Source organism: Oncorhynchus mykiss, chromosome 16, assembly GCF_057628025.1.
Source record: "Oncorhynchus mykiss isolate SJ-2025 chromosome 16, ASM5762802v1, whole genome shotgun sequence".
Taxonomy (NCBI): Eukaryota; Metazoa; Chordata; class Actinopteri; order Salmoniformes; family Salmonidae; genus Oncorhynchus; species Oncorhynchus mykiss.
In genome coordinates, this window is record NC_143037.1 from 34,859,575 (window position 1) to 34,877,196 (window position 17,622).

A 17,622-nucleotide genomic window follows, 5' to 3' on the forward strand; every position below is an offset into this window, starting at 1 on the left:
CTTTCTGGGGAGATACATGGATAACGTCTCCTCAGCAAGGCACCTCAAAGACTCCCTTGGGTTTTGGAATGGGAGGAGAGGCTTCCAGGCCCTCCTCAGGGAGGACCCAAAGGGACATGGTGGCTACCTCCATCCTCCTGCTATGTTCTCCCTGGGGGCTGACAGGGGGACGTTGTTTTATGCACGTCAGCCTCCATTTTGCAGGCGCTGTATGGCCTATGGCCACATCTTCGCCTCGTGCAGCGCAAGAAAATGCAGATTTTGTGGATCTGGGGAGCACGAGGCGAGGGATTGTGACGAGCCTAAGGCGTGCCACGGGTGTGGCTCGTTAGCACACCTGTGGCGGGGGTGTCCGGCTCGTCAGAGGTCATACGCGTCTGTGGCTGGGGGGGGGGGAGCAGGAGTGGGGGATGGGGAAGAAGAGGAGGGGAAGGAAGAATGCCTCATGACCAGAGTACAGGTCCAGAGGGGAGGGTCGCAAGGAAGGAGGAGGAGCAAGAAGTGGCGGATGTACGAGAGAAGGAAACGGAAGGCACGGAAGTAGGAGAACCAGGAAAAGCGGCGGAAGAAGGCAAGCGAGTGGAGGAGCATGAGAGAGAAGAAAGCGAGGGAGGAGTGGTGGAGAAGGAGATGGTGGAAGAGCCAGTGGAGTGGGGGGAAAGTGCCCTGGTGGAAGAGATGAGGGGTATTGTGGAGGAGCTGGCGGGGGGAGGGTGGTATCTCTCCACTGCCGCCATCACCAAAGAAGGGAATGAAGAGGAGGGTGCGATTGGCCGACAGTGAGAGGGAGGGGATGGCCAAGAGAGTGATGGGGGTGGGAGAAACCTCTGGGTTGCTGCTGGTTTCCCCAGGCCCTCAACTTCTGTTGGGTGGGGACACACCTAACAAGACTCAGGACTGGGTGCAGGAGGAGGTGGGGAGTTTTTTGTTTGGGGACTCAGCCTCCCCTATTTTTTTCCAAAACAGCTGCAGCGCTGGGGAGGGGGAGGAGTGTGGGGGTAGACCCAGGGTGCAGGGCACCCCGGAGCCAAACACTATTCCTGCATCCTGGGTTGGTGAGATGGAGGAAGAGGGGGGGACGTCGGGAGTACAGATGGTGTTATCACCGGTAGATATGGAGCAGGGGAGCATCGGGTGAGTCTCCTGTTTTTGTTTTTTTTCTGTCTGGGTTTACTATTTGAGTGTATTACATGTTTTTATTTTATTCTTTCATGGGGTCTAATTTTACTTTTGTTAGTTTAAATGTAAGGGGTTTAAGGGATTTTGTTAAGAGGAGGGCGGTTTTTAGTTATTTGGAGGGTGTGGGGTTTGATTTTAGTTTTTTACAGGAGGTTCACCTGAGGGATGGAGGGGATGTTAGTAGGTTTAAGAAGGAGTGGGACAAAGGGGAGTCGGTTTGGGGTATTGGGGGGGTGCACTCATCGGGGGTAGGGATTTTGTGTGGGCACAGAGACGTAAAAGTGGAGGGTTCTTTTGTGGTGATGCAGGGGAGGGTTATAGGGGTGGATGTCACAATAAGGGATTGTAAATTTAGATTGGTGGTGGTGTATAGGCCACAGGTGGTGGCAGACAGGAGGGAGATGGTGGACTGTCTGGCGCCCCTGTGTGTCACAAATAGGAAATTAGTGATAGGGGGGGATTTTAATACAGATTTAGGAATAGGGGGGGATAGCAGTGCAGGCGCCATCACCGGGCTAATGGCTTGCCATGGTCTGGTTGATGGTGGCCTGCACACTACTCCGAAAATGGCCGGTCCTACATGGCGCAACTCCAGGGGGGTTGCGCGGAGGCTCGACTATATTTTTGTACCCAGGTCTTTGGGTAAGTTGTCTGGGCGGCTGTTGCCTGTTTTCTTTTCGGGATCACGACGGGGTGCTCCTGCAGGTGGGGTCGCCAGTCTGCCTCTTTGGTAGGGGGCACTGGAAGTTAGATCGGGATGTGCTGGAGGAGCAGGCTTTTGTTGACGGGTTTTTTGTTTTCTTTTGGAGGCTTGAAGGCCTCCGGTCCATGTGCGAGGGGGTGTTAGAGTGGTGGGAATTAGTTAAGGTGAGGATTAGGGCTTTTATAATAGGGTATTGCAAGAGGAAAAAAAAGGAGGAGAGGAGGGAGGTGGATCGTATCCAAAGGTTAATTGAACTCGAGTACGAGGCAGGCAACCTCGGCGGGTCGTTTGACTGGGAGAGATCCGCAACCCTAAAGGCGCAGCTCAGGGAGTTGCAGGAGCGGAAGGCTCAAGCTTTCCTGGAGCGTGCGCATAGTGGCTTTCTAGAACACAATGAGACTTGTTCTGCTATGTTCTTTAAGTCGGTTAGGGCCAGACAGAGTAGGAAGGTAATGCATGGCGTTAGGGAAGAAAATGGTAGTATAGTTAGAGAACCAGAGGATATGGTCAGGGTGACAACTGATCATTTCCAAGGTTTATTTAAGGAAAGGGAAATAGATGTAGAGCAGGGAAATGTGTTTTTAGAACACTTGTCCAGGCGGTTGCCGGAGGACATTAGAGAAGTGATGGAGGCCCAGATCTCACTAGAAGAGGTTGAGAGCGCTCTTAGGAGGATGGGAAAAGGGAAGGTGCCTGGGATGGATGGGCTGCCGGCTGAGTTTTATCTCAAGTTTTGGGGTATACTTGGACCAGTGGTCCTCGAAGTCTTGAAGGCCATCCTTGAGACGGGGGTCTCGGGGGGATCAATGACTGTTGGTGTGCTGTCACTTTTATATAAGAAGGGGGAAGTAACAGACCTTGGCAACTGGCGGCCGTTGACCATGCTGTGTGTAGATTACAAGCTACTTGCAAAGGTTTTAGCAGACCGGTTGCGCACAGCCCTTCCCTACGTCGTCCATGAGGATCAGACGTACGGGGTAGAGGGCCGCTCTATTAGATGGAACCTACAGTTAATCAGGGACTCCATCGCTTGGGTTGAAGATAGAGGACTGCCTTTAATGGTAGCAGCGCTAGATCAGGCGAAAGCTTTTGATCGCGTGAATAGATCCTTTTTATTCAGAGTGTTAGGTCGATTAGGATTTGGGGAGAAGTTCATAGGATGGATTCGTACATTATATGTCGGAGCGGGGTGCCGAGTTAGTGTAAATAGTCACTTGGGTGACGTTTTTGACCTCTCGTCTGGGGTCAGGCAGGGGTGCCCACTCTCGGCTCTCCTCTTCATTCTGTACATGGAGCCTCTGGGGGCTGCCATTAGGGCAGACACAGGGGTGGAAGGCTTGTTGATCCCTGGAAGTGGTGGGCTGCGTGTTAAGATGACGCAGTACGCCGACGACACTTCCTTGCTGCTGTGCAAGGACTCGTGCCTGACAAGGTCCCTTGCCATCTTTGGGGATTTCACCCGAGCGTCGGGAGCAGTTCTGAACCATGCAAAGTCTTCCGTCAAGTTTTTCGGAAGATGGCGCAGTAGAACGGATGTGCCCGGAGGGTTATCTCTCTGTGAGGGGGCCCTGAGGATTCTCGGGGTCCATTTTGAGACCTCCGGCTCAGCGACGCTAAACTGGAACATGCGTATCGCAGTGGTACAGAGGAAGCTAGCAATGTGGAAGGCTAGGTATTTGTCTTTTATGGGCAAAGTCCTGGTCCTAAAGGTGGATGTGTTGCCGTCTCTTTTGTATTTGGCGTACATCTACCCATTGCCGGCTAGTCTGAGGAGGCCTCTAGTGAGGCTTGTGTTTCAGTTCATGTGGAGTGGCAGGTGCGAGTGGGTCGCCAGGGCGCGCATGCTCTGTCCCATCGGGGAGGGAGGTAGGGGGGTACCACATTTCCCCCTCAAGCTGGACGCAATTTTTGTTTCTTTCTTGTTAACGGAGCTTGCTCATCCAGTGATACACCCGTCCGGTTACCTCCTGCGGGTGTTCTTCTCGTATCAGGCGAGAAGCGTAATGGTGTGGTCTATTACGGGTCCTCGGGCGGAACAGCTGCCGTGGCACTTTGGTCATGCGGCCAAGTGGCTGCGTGCGCACCCTGAGGTTGAAGTTGCCCGAGTAGGTTTAGATCACAGGCACCTGTACGAGAAGGTCAGAAAGGCAGGGAGTCCGGCGCCTGTAGTGGGCATCTCGGAAGTGGTCTGGGAGGGAGTGCAGGCGCGGGGTCTGGACAACAGGCTCAATGACCTGAATTGGTTGAGCCTCCATAAGTGCTTGCCGGTACGTTCCATCATGTACCGGTATAGTTTGGTGCAATCCCCCACCTGTCCAAGATCCTCTTGTGGCAGGGAGGAGACTGTGCGCCATGTCTTTTGGGACTGTGCCTTTGCCGGAGTAGTATGGGCTAGGGCACGGGTGTTGTTAGGTTTGGTAAGGGGGGATTTTGTATTGACGTGGGCCAGGTTAGAGAGAGGTGTAGGGAGAGCGAGAGGGACGGATAGGGACAGGTTTCTGCTCTGGCTTCTCATGAGTCTCTTTAAATGGGGGCTGTGGGAAGCCAGGCAGAACATGGTGAAGACAGGGAGAGATTGGGGGGGTGGAAGGGATAGTGAGGAGGGTGGAAGGAGATTTGAAGGGGAGGATGAAGAGGGAGGAGAGGAAGTGGGGGCAGCATGCTGCCTGGGAGAGGTGGAAGGGGGGTTTAGGGCTGGGTGTCATTTAGATTTGTAAGGGGATAGATTAGGGACGGGGAGATAGGGAAAGGTAGTTTGTAGAATGACGGGGAGGGAAGATTGTTGGGTTTCTTGTTTAGTTAAATTAAAATACCATTATGAGTTGTAAAGAATTAATGGTATTGAATGTAATTTAAAAAAAAATCTAAAAAAAAAATAGGCTGTTAGGTTTTCGTGTTACTTTTCTTGTTTTTGTATTGTTAGTTTTTCATCTTTATTAAAGATGAACCTAAATTACCATGCTGCATTTTGGTCCGACTCTCTTTCACCCGAAGAAAACCATAACAGAATCATCCACCACAACAGGACCAAGCGGCGTGGTGACAGGCAGCAGCAGGAGGAGCAGCGATCACAGGACTTCTGGACTTGGGAGGAGATATTGGACGGAAAAGGACCCTGGGCACAGCCTGGAGAATATCGCCGCCCCAAAGAAGAACTGGAGGCGGCGAAAGCGAAGAGGCGCTGGTATTAGGAGGCAGCACGGCGACGAGGATGGAAGCCCGAGAGTCAGACCCAAAAATGTATTGGGGGGGGGGGGGCTCACAGGGAGTATGGCGACGCCAGGTAGGAGACCTACGCCAACTTCCTGTGCTTACCGGGGGGCTAGAGAGACCGGGCAGGCACCGTGTTATGCTGTGGTGCGCACGGTGCCTCCAGTGCGGGTGCATAGCCCAGTGCGGTACATACCAGCTCCTCGTATCGGCCGGGCTAGAGTGGGCATCGAGCCAGGTAAGGTTGGGCAGGCTTGGTGCTCAAGAGCTCCAGTGCGCCTGCACGGTCCGGTCTATGCAGTACCACCTCCACGCACCAGCCCTCCGGTGGCAGCTCCCCGCACCAGGTTTCCTGTGCGTGTTCTCGGCCCAGTACCACCAGTGCCAGCACCACGCATCAGGCCTACAGTGCGCCTCGCCTGTCCAGCGCTGCCAGAGCCTTCCTCCTCTCCAGCGCTGCCGGAGTCTCCCGCCTATCTGGCGCTGCCAGAGCCTTCCTCCTCTACAGCGCTGCCGGAGTCTCCCGCCTGTTCAGTGCAGTCAGAGCCTTCCTCCTCTCCAGCGCTGTCGGAGTCTCCCGCCTGTTTAGCGCTGCCAGATCCTTCCACCTCTACAGCGCTGCCGGAGTCTCCCGCCTGTTTAGAACTGCCAGTCTGCAAGGAGCTGCCAGTCTGCAAGGAGCTGCCAGTCTACAAGGAGCTGCCAGAGCTGCCAGTCTGCAGGATGCTGCCAGAGCTGCCAGTCTGCAAGGAGCCGCCAGAGCTGCCAGTCTGCAAGGAGCCGCCAGAGCTGCCAGTCTGTATGGAGCAGCCAGAGCTGCCAGTCAGCATGGAGCAGCCAGAGCCGCCAGTCAGCATGGAGCAGCCAGAGTCGCCAGTCAGCATAGAGCAGCCAGTCAGCATGGAGCAGCCAGAGCAGCCAGTCAGCATGGAGCAGTCAGAGCTGCCAGTCAGCATGGAGCAGCCAGAGCTGCCAGTCAGCATGGAGCAACAAGAGCTGCCAGTCAGCCAGGATCTTCCAGATCCGCCATTCAGCCAGGATCCGCCATTCAGCCAGGATCCGCCATTCAGCCAGGATCCGCTATTCAGCCAGGATCCGCTATTCAGCCAGGATCCGCCAGTCAGCCAGGATCTGCCAGAACCGCCAGTCAGCCAGGATCTGCCAGAGCCTACTACCTGCCTGAGCTTCCTCTCAGTGCTGAGCTTCCTCTCAGTGCTGAGCTTCCTCTCAGTCCCGAGCTACCCCTCAGTCCCGAGCTACCCCTTAGTCCCGAGCTACCCCTCAGTCCCGAGCTACCTCAGTCCCGAGCTGCCCCTCAGTCCTGTGGGGTCCTTGGTGAGGGTCGCCAATCAAAGGACTCGTTACAAGGGGACTAAGACTTGGTTGGAGTGGGGTCCACGTCCCGAGCCGGAGCCGCCACCGTGGACAGACGCCCACCCGGACCCTCCCCAGAGGCAGGTGTTTATCGTTGTCTCTGATTGGGAACCATATTTAGGCAGCCATATTCTTTGAGTGTTTCGTGGGTGATTGTTCCTGTCTCTGTGTTTGTTTTGCACCAGTATAGGCTGTTAGGTTTTCGTGTTATGTTTCTTGTTTTTGTATTGTTCGTTTTTCATCATTATTAAAGATGAATCTAAATTACCACGCAGCATTTTGGTCCGATTCTCTTTCATCCGAAGAAAAACGTAACACCTAAGAACACCATCCCCACCATCAAACATGGAGGTGGAAACATTATGCTTTGGGGGTGTTTTTCTGCTAATGGGACAGGACAACTTCACCGCATCAAAGGGACGATGGACGGGGCCATGTACTGTCAAATCTTGGGTGAGAACCCAAGCCAGGGCATTGAAAATGGGTCGTGGATGGAAATTCCAGCATGACAATGACCCAACACACACGGCCAAGGCAACAAAGGAGTGGCTCAAGAAGAAGCACATTAAGGTCCTGGAGTGGCCTAGCCAGTCTCCAGACCTAAATCCCATAGAAAATCTGTGGAGGGAGCTGAAGGTTCGAGTTGCCAAATGTCAGCCTCGAAACCTTAATGAATTGGAGAAGATCTGCAAAGAGGAGTGGGACAAAATCCCTCCTGAGATGTGTGCAAACCTGGTGGCCAACTACAAGAAACGTCTGACCTCTGTGATTGCCAACAAGGATTTTACCACCAAGTACTAAGTCATGTTTTGCAGATGGGTCAAATACTTATTTCCCTCATTAAAATGCAAATCAATTAATAACATTTTTGACATGCGTGTTTCTGGATTTTGTTGTTGTTATTCTGTCTCTCACTGTTCAAATAAACCTACCATTAAAATTATAGACTGATCATTTCTTTGTCAGTGGGCAAATGTACAAAATCAGCAGGGGATCAAATACTTTTTCCCCTCACTGTACATACCTTACGATCCGTGAACTGTACATGATATGGACAACACATTGGTGTCATTATACGTTATACACATTATACACATTTTTAACGGCTTTTTGAGGAGGAGCGGAAATAAACACTGGACCCCCAAAGACCTTCCGGTGCATTTGTAAACAGCTGTTCCATTGTGGCTGTAAACAGCTAGCTAGCTAAGCTAACTTAGTCTAGTTGTTTTTTTTTACCATTGTATTTGTCGGTGGGATGGTCCTTACTTCCGGGGGAAATAAAATACGTTTATAGCTAGATTTCCCAAAGAAGCATTGCAGCGGACTACATTGCCTGCATGGATAGTAACGTTAGCAGCAGCAGGAGGTGGCGGCACCAGGATAATGTGTAGCACACGGGCAGGCTGTTTATCAAGTTAACCATCTATTCTAGGTCATGTCGGGCAGCTAGCTAGCTACATATAAATAGGATAGACAGCCATCCAATATTTGTTTATTTAATGACACAAACATTATCTTTATCTGCTAAAAACACGTTAGCTAGTAGCTAGCTAAGCATGTCCTGGTTTAATTTATATGTTTTATAACGTCAGATACAGAGACCTGTGAAAGCTGATAAACCCCCTCTGCGGATGGTCGCAAAGAAAGTCCCAAGTTCTGGAGAGACTGAAGGGTATATCGCCAATGGGTTATATAGGCTACTGGTTACCTACCTGTTAGAATTGGTTGTAGGACTACAAAAAAAACTGTTAAGTAACAACAAGATAACAAATGTAAAACAGAAATGTTATAGAACAGTTACAAATAGAAAATAAACTAAATATAACTATTGTAAAATAGATTGTGTCTGTAAAATGTGTATAGTACATATAAACTGAAGGAAGAAGCCTAAATTATATTGTTATTAGTTTACTCCATTTGGGGGAGGGGTGGAAAGGTTTGTGGGAAATAATAAAGGTATATTCTAAAAGTGTGTATGTGTAATGAATACTCTGGGAGAAAAAGGTGTAGATTCACGTGCAGAGCACGGCAGGTGTTTATTTTGCCTTCGCAGAAGGCAGGAATCGTGGTAACAGGCAGGCAATGGTCATACACAGGTAGGCAAACAGGCAGGTGAATCAAAACTATGGCCAAACAGTTCCGTTTTTGTTTCATTAGACCAGAGGACATTTCTCCAAAAAGTCCAGTCTTTGTCCCCATGTGCAGTTGCAAACCATAGTCTGGCTTTTTCTATGGCGGTTTTGGAGCAGTGGCTTCTTCCTTGCTGAGCGGCCTTTCAGGTTATGTCGATGTAGGACTCGTTTTACTGTGGATATAGATACCTTTGTACCTGTTTCCTCCAGCATCTTCACAAGGTCCTTTGCTGTTGTTCTGGGATTGATTTGCACTTTTCGCACCAAAGTTCGTTCATATCTAGGAGACAGAACGGGTTTCCTTCCTGAGCGGTATGATGGCTGCATGGTCCCATGGTGTTTATACTTGCGTACTATTGTTTGTACAGATGAACGTGGTACCTTCAGGCGTTTGGAAATTGCTCCCAAGGATGAACCAGTCTTGTGGAGGTCTACAATTTTTTTCAGAGGTCTTGGCTGATTTCTTTTTATTTTCCCATGATGTCAAGCAAAGAGGCACTGAGTTTGAAGGTAGGCCTTGAAATACCTCCACAAGTACACCTTCAAATGACTCAAATGATTATAAAAATTATCAGAAGCTTCTAAAGCCATGACATAATTTTCTGGAATTCTCCAAGCTGTTTAAAGACACAGTCAAATTAGTGTATTTAAACTTCTGAACCATTGGAATTGTGATACAGTGAATTATAAGGGAAACAATCTGTCTGTAAATAATTGTTGGAAAAAATGTGATGTCCTACCGACTTGAAAAAACTACAGTTTGTTTACAAGAAATTTGTGGAGTGGTTAAAAAACAAGTTTTAATGACTCCAACCTGAGTGTATGTAAACTTCCGACTTCCACTGCATGTGTATATGTATGAATGTTTATGTATATATGTACAGTTGAAGTTGGAAGTTTACATACACCTTAGCCAAATACATTTAAACTCAGTTTTTCACTATTCCTGACATTTAATCCTTGCCTTTAAATTGTTTCACTTGGGTCAAATAATTTGGGTAGCCTTCCACAAGCTTCCCACAAAAAGTTGGGTGAATTTTGGCCCATTCCTCCTGACAGAGCTGGTGTATCTGAGTCAATTTTGTTGCCTCCTTGCTCGCACACGCATTTTCAGTTCTGCCCACAAATGTTCCATAGGATTGAGGTCAAGGCTTTGTGATGGCCACTCCAATACCTTGACATGAAAAACTGAGTTTAAATGTATTTGGCTAAGGTGTACGTAAACTTCGGACTTCAACTGTATATGGGTATGTGTAAGTATGTATGTATGTACAGTATGTTGTAACAAACGTTCCCTTTACTTTATATATTGATATGTTTCTTCCAGAATTTGTTTTGTGCAGATGTGAATATCTGAATTATTTATGCTGTTCAGTGTTTGTCCCTGACTAACAGTGGGTCCTATCCTGTCCCTTCTGGACTAGTGACAAAGAACTGTCACAATGATGGACTGTGGAGCTGTTGCCTGCATTTCAAACAAGGGACCTGCCTTAACTCCTGTCCATCCTTAACACACAGGCCCTGAAAAGAAAAGGAGAAAGAGAGAGAGAAAAGAAGGAGTCGGGGGTGCAGCCCTGGGAAGAAGAATCACCTCTTAACAAGTGTTTACCCTCATTCTGTTGCTGAGCTGTGGTGCAATAACCTACCGTAGCGAATGGATGCCCCTGATCCAGGAAGAATGCTCAGAGGCTGGGGAGGTCAGGGGTCACTAACTCTGCCATTGTCCCTGACAGGGCAAGCACACTCCAGCTTTCAAAGGCCTGTGCTGGGGGTGGAAAGATAGGCCTGAAAACACTGGGTCGGGACCAGGGCCTTTGTGGTAGTTGGGGAAGAAAGAATCAGTCCCAAAAAGGTTAAATGAAGAGCGAAAGGGCCCTTCTGTCCAATTACTGAGGGGACAAATGCTCCCTTGACCCGCTGAGGTCAGAGTTCAGCTCAGCCTTTGGCAGCGGCACACTCAGTCTCTTTGTGGGCCAGATGAGATGAACCTCCGCAGTGTTTATCTAAGTGACTCCTCGGCCAATAATAAGGGTACAAATAATTTTGGGTCCTGAATGCTGCCACTTAACAGAATTAATTTATAGACCTAGACTTGTTGGGTCAAACTCTTTAACAAACCCCTTCAGCTCGTGGATGCACATGAGGACTATCCATAGAGGAGCATTCTAAAGCATTTCTCTCATGTTTTCTCCTCAAAAAGAGAATGGGCTTGTTATCATCAGGGTTTCAATACCAGACCAAATCACTTAGCATCGCAAGGACCACTCAGGACAGAGATGCAGAAATCCACTAGAGACTCTCTTTACATCAGATTCTCTCCCCAGTAAAGCTATTGGGACAAAGTTATTATTTTGCTTTCATCTGGGATGGAGAAATGGAAAATGTAATTCTTTCAAAGTCTTGCCTTGATGAGTGACCCCAATCTCTCCCTGCCCCCTCCACCTCCCATCCCTCCCCGCCTTTGAGTCCCGGACCTTCCCAATCTTGTGCCCACCGCTGTCTCGGTCGGCACTTGTGGTGCTAATACCTGCTCACACAAAGCTCCGGTGGAGTGGCGTGGTGAGTGGTGAGGCTTGGATTAGACTGGGGCTACTTCCCCCCTGAGCCCATGGGTCGCCAGGGATTAACTCACTGAATTAATCATCTAGTAGTTGTTAGGTTAACAAGCAAGGTGAAATCATATTACTGGATCCGTCCTGACTTCTGCCTCTTTTTCTTACCTCTGAACATTCAACAGTCAATTCTAAATCTATCTGGGAATCTCTGGACTAGGGTGTTGAGTGGTGTAAGATGTCCAATGTGTTGGCCATGGTGATTACACCAGTGGGACCTAAATGTTATGCTTTAGAAACTTTTTTTTGATTCAGATTTCCGATAGCTCTTTCAACCTTCCAGTGAAATTTTTGATCTAAGCAGTCAACAACTCAACTCGTTAGCCAGCTTTAGTTAGCAAGAAATTATTTGCAGAAGCTTGTAGAGTATCCAGGTTAGGGCTTGTGAGTCAATGGTCATGGAAGTTTTTATAAGTGAGCGTTTGTAATAAAACTTTCCAAAAGGAAACAAGGCAAGGCAACAGCCTTAGAAAAGGGTATTGTACCGAAACGTCAACTAAAATAAATGTGCAGTGGTCAAATTGTGTGTCCACAAAGCAACAGCCAGGAATCATCGCTACCGAGGAAACAAAATGTGATAAAAAGTCCACAAATGGACTAGAGAACAATCCATCAAAGCCTTGCTGCTCTTAAATGCAGCGGCCTGGAACAATGTCTGTGCTATGAAAGCTTTAAATCTCTTCCTCTGTGGAATCCGTTTTGCATGCTGCCAGACTGGTCCAGAGAACGGTCCATGGTACAGGGACAACAGGAGAAGGTGTGGGTGAGTGATGGGGACGGGGGATGGAGGTTGGAACGGTTGTTGAGGATTTTGCTCTCCCTGGGAATTCTCTCGGCAAGCCCCGTCTCCATCCCTCATGAGCTGAGTTAAGCCTGTTGGACACACATCAGACCTGGTGAAGGAGACTCGTCGGGAGTGGCTGCGGCTCTCAGGGGCTTACAGGCCCTTAGAGGGAGAGGGATGACCTTTAATCAGGGATCAGGAGCCAGGCCTGCAGCTGGGGTCCCCCAGGAGCCCCGATTACACCACCGCCCCGGGTCATGCTCACAGCCACCGCCGCCAGTGAGCATCAGCACGGGTCGAAATGAAGCGGTCAGCGCAACCACGAGGTATATGACACTACGGCTGAATCTTAATCCGTAAAAGTTAGGACCTCATCCACATGCATTCATCAATTTTATATTCCAACAACATATTCCCCACTCTTCAGATCTTTACTGTCTACAGGTTTGGTCTGCTCATCATCACCAACTCGAAAAACAAAATTCTGCAATGTGCTTCCCAAACACTGTAGTTGGCCCTGATGAATAGATATTCCCAAGTGAATTTTGTGAGTGTACATGGACAAGTACATGGATTGGATTTGGATTGGCCATGAAATACAAATAGTGTCAGAACTGGGACCCTTAAAGTACATAGGGGTTGTAGAATACTATGTGTGTTATGTCCCTGTGTCTTCTGCTAGAAAGACAAGCAGGTGATGCAAGCAGGTGATCCAATGTTAACACTTTAAAGAGCAACTGCCCCAAAAAACTCACTTCTCATTTAGAAAACAGTCTATGTGGAATCGATATGAATCAGAAACATTTATTCTACTGTCAAAATTGACATCAAAGTGTAAATAGGATCATTTTGGTCTTAAAGTCAGTCCTGTGCATTACAACATAAATTAAGATTGGGTTTGTTTCAATCCTGCCCACATGCCCACAGTTGGCAGAACACAAGTAATCATCAATTCGGAGTGCAGCTGCACGCAACCCAATTGTAATGCCTCTGGTAAATTTGTGCTGACTTTGAATATCCCTATGGGGCTAGTTACGAACAATCGGTAAATTTCACAATGTACATGAGACAAAATGCTAAAATTCTAAAAGCTCCAAATTTGTTTTAAAAACCTCAAACCAAATTCATATACCAATATTGAAAGCATTTAATGAGAAAACTAAAAGGTATGCAACATGAAAATATTGTCTCATTTACATGGTGTATTTTATTGAAGGTCCCTAACTAGCACCGGAGATAGGTTATCCAAAGTCAAACCAATTTTGCCACAAGTGCACACAAGCTGGCTTAAGCTAAATTGCTAAATGATTTTGCTAACTCTTCCCACCTTCGAACACACAAGAAACACCCACATCAAATCATATCACATTTTATTTGTGACATGCTTCGTAAACAGGCGTAGACTAACAGTGAAATGCTTACTTAAGGGTCCTTTTTCAACAATGCAGAGTTATAGATGTTTTAAAAAATACCAAAATTGAAAGTGACACGAGGAATAAATACACAGTGAATAACGAATAACAATGATGAGGATAAATAACATGGCTATATACAGGGAGTACCAGTACTGAGTCCATGTGGAGGGGTATGAGGCAATTGAGGTAGCTATGTACTTACACTACCGGTCAAAAGTTTTAGAACACCTACTCATTTAAGGGTATTTCTTTATTTTTTACTATTTTCTACATTGTAGAAAATTGTGAAGACATCAAAACTATGAAATAACACCTTTGGAATCATGTAGTAACCAAAAAAGTCTTAAACAAATCAAAATAAATGTTATGTTTGATATTCTTCAAATAGCCACTCTTGGCATTTTATCAACCAGCTTCACCTGGAATGCTTTTCGAACAGTCTTGAAGGAGTTCCCACATACGCTGAGCACTTGTTGGCTGTTTTTCCTTCACTTTGCGGTCCAACTCATCCCAAACCATCTCAATTTGGTTGAGGTCGGGTGATTGTGGAGGCCAGGTCATCTAATGCAGCACTCCATCACTCTCCTTCTTGGTAAAATAGCGCTTACACAGTCTGGAGGTGTTGTGGGTCATTGTCCTGAAAAACAAATGATAGTCCCACTAATGATAGTCCCACTAAGCCCAAATTGTGTTTCACAGCAGAATGCTGTAGTAGCCATGCTTTTTAAGTGTGCCTTGAATTCTAAATAAATGACAGACAGTGTCACCAGCAAAGTACCCACACACCATAACACCTCCTCCTCCATGCTTCACGGTGGGAAATACACAAATAGACAGAGATCATTCGTTCACCCACACCGTCTCACAAAGACACAGCGATTGGAACCAAAACTCGCCCATTTGGACTCCAGACCAAAGGACACATTTTCACCGGTCCATTTTCACCGGTCCATTGCTTGTTTTTCTTGGCCCAAGCAAGTCTCTTCTTATTATTGGTGTCCTTTAGTAGTGGTTTATTTGCAGCAATTCGACCATGAAGGACTGATTCACACAGTCTCCTCTGAACAGGTGATGTTGAGATGTGTCTTTTACTTGAACTCTGTGAAACATTTATTTGGGCTGCATTTTCTGAAGCTGGTAAGTCTAATGAACTTATCCTCTGCAGCAGAGGTAACTCTGGGTCTCCCATTCCTGTGGCGGTCCTCGTGAGAGCCAGCTTCATCATAGCGCTTGATGGATTTTGCAACTGCACTTGAAGAAACTTTCAAAGTTCTTGAAATTTTCCATTTTGACTTATCTTCATCTCTTAAAATAATGTTGGACTGTTGCTTCTCGTTGCTTATTCGGGCTGTTCTTGACATAATATGGACTTGATCTTTAACCAAATAGGGCAATCTTCTGTATACCCCCCTACCTTGTCACAACACAACTGATTGGCTCAAACACATTAAGGAAAGAAATTCCACAAATGAACTTTTATGAAGGCACACCTGTTCATTGAAATGCATTCCAGGTGACTACCTCATGAAGCTGGTTGAGAGAATGCCACGAGTGTGAAAAGCTGTCATCAAGGCAAAGTGTGGCTATTTGAAGAATCTCAAATATAAATTATATTTTGATTTGTTTAACACTTTTTTGGTTACTACATGATTCCAAATGTGTTATTTCATAGTTTTGATGTCTTCACTGTTATTCTACAATGTGGAAAATAGTAAAAATAAAGAAAAACCCTTTAATGAGTAGGTATTCTAAAACTTTTGACCGGTAGTGTATAGATAGTGTTAAAATGACTAGGCAACAGGATAGATAACAGACAGTAGCAGAAGCGGGTAGCCAGTTGATTTGCTATTTCACAGTCTTGTTTAGCATACTCATGGCTTGGTGGTAGCTGTTCAGTGTCCTGTTGGTTCTGGACTTGGTGCACTGGTACCACTTCCCGTGAGTGTACCAGAGAGAACAGTCTATGGCTTGGGTGGTTGGAGTCTTTTACAATTCTTTGGGCCTTTCTCTGATACCACCTGGTATAGAGGTCCTGAATGGCAAGGAGATCGGCCCCAGTGATGTACTGGGCCGTACTCACCACCCTCTGTAGCGTCTTGTGGTTGGGTGCCTTGCACTTGCCATTCCAAGTGTGTGGGTGTGTGTGGACCTTGTTAATTCCTTAGTGATGTGGACACTGAGGAACTTGAAGCTCCTAACCCACTTATCTACAGCCCCATCGATGTGGATGGGGGTGTGCTCCCAACTCCGTTTCCTGTTGTCCACGATCAGTTCCCTTGTCTTGCTGACTTTGAGGGAGAGGTTGTTGTCCTGGCACCACACGCTTCATCTGACCCCTTCCGTATTTAGTCATTTAGGTCAACATTGGATCATTCAGATCCTCACTGAACTTCTGGAGAGAGTTTGCTGCACTGAAAGTAAAGGGGCTGAATAATTTTGCACGCCCAATTTTTCAGTTTTTGATTTGTTAAAAAAGTTTGAAATATCCAATAAATGTCGTTCCACTTCATGATTGTGTCCCACTTGTTGTTGATTCTTCACAAAAAAATACAGTTTTATATCTTTATGTTTGAAGCCTGAAATGTGGCAAAAGGTCGCAAAGTTCAAGGGGGCCGAATACTTTCGCAAGGCACTGTACCTCTCCTTAATGCAACCGCTGTGTCAGATTTCAAAAAAACTTTACGGAAAAAGCAAACCATGCAATAATCTGAGAGGGCGCTCAGAAAAAAAAAAAATATCCGCCATGTTGGAGTCAACAGAAATCAGAAATCACATTATAAATATTCCCTTACCTTTGATGATCTTCATGATAATGCACTCCAAGAAATCGCAGTTCCACAATAAATGCTTGATTTGTTCGATAATGTCCATTATTTATGTCCAAGTAGCTACTTTTGTTAGCGCATTTAGTACACAAATTCAAAAGGTCGTGCCTTTTGCCTATTACAGGTCAAAGAAACTTGTCAAACTAAGTATAGAATCAATCTTTAGGATGTTGTTATCATAAATATTCAATAACGTTCCAAACGGAGAATTCCTATGTCTCTAGAGAAGCAATGGAACGTGCGTGACCATGCACGTGAAATGCGCTTGACCAGGACCTGGCTCTCTGCCAGACCACTGACTCAAACAGCTCCCATCCGGCTCCACAACACAGTAGAAGCCTCATTCAAGTTTGTAAAGACGGTTGACATCTAATGGAAGCCCAAGGAAGTGCAACTTGATCAATATCCCACTGTGTATTCAATAGGGGCTGGGTTGAAAATCGACCAACCTCAGATTTCCCACTTCTTGTTTGGATTTCTTCTCAGGTTTTTGCCTGCCATACGAGTTCTGTTATACTCACATACATCATTCAAACAGTTTTAGAAACTTCAGAGTGTTTTCTATCCAATACTAATAATATGCATATATTAGCAACTGGGACTGCGGAGCAGGCAGTTTACTCTGGGCACCTCTGGGCACCTTTCATCCAAGCTACTCAATACTGCCCCTGCAGCCATAAGAAGATAAGAAGATCAAATCAAATCAAATGTTATTCGTCACAAACACATGGTTAGCAGATGTTAATGCAAGTGTAGCGAAATGCTTGTGCTTCTAGTTCAGACCATGCAGTAATATCTAACAATTATTCTAAACTAACAATTTCACAACAACTACCTTATACACAAGTGTAAAGGAATGAATAAGAATATGTACATAAAAATATATGAATGAGTGATGGCCGAACGGCGTAGGCAAGATGCAGTAGATGGTATAGTGTACAATATATACATATGAGATGAGTAATGTGGGGAATGTAAACATTATCTAAAGTGCCATTGTTTAAAGTGGCTAGTGATACATTTATTGCATCAAGATGGCAAGATGCACTAGATGGTATAGAGTTCAGTATATACATATTAGATGAGTAATGTAGGGTATGTAAATATTATATAAAGTGGCATTGTTTAAAGTGGCTAGTTATACATTTATTACATCAATGTTTCCATTATTAAAGTGGTTAGAGTTGAGTCAGTATGTTGGCAGCAGCCTCTCAATGTTAGTAATGGCTGTTTAACAGTCTGATGGCCTTGAGATAGAAGCTGTTTTTCAGTCTCCCGGTCCCTGCTTTGATGTACCTGTACTGACCTTGCCTTCTGGATGATAGCGGGGTGAACAGGCAGTGGCTCGGGTGGTTGTTGTCCTTTTTGGCCTTCCTGTGACATTGGGT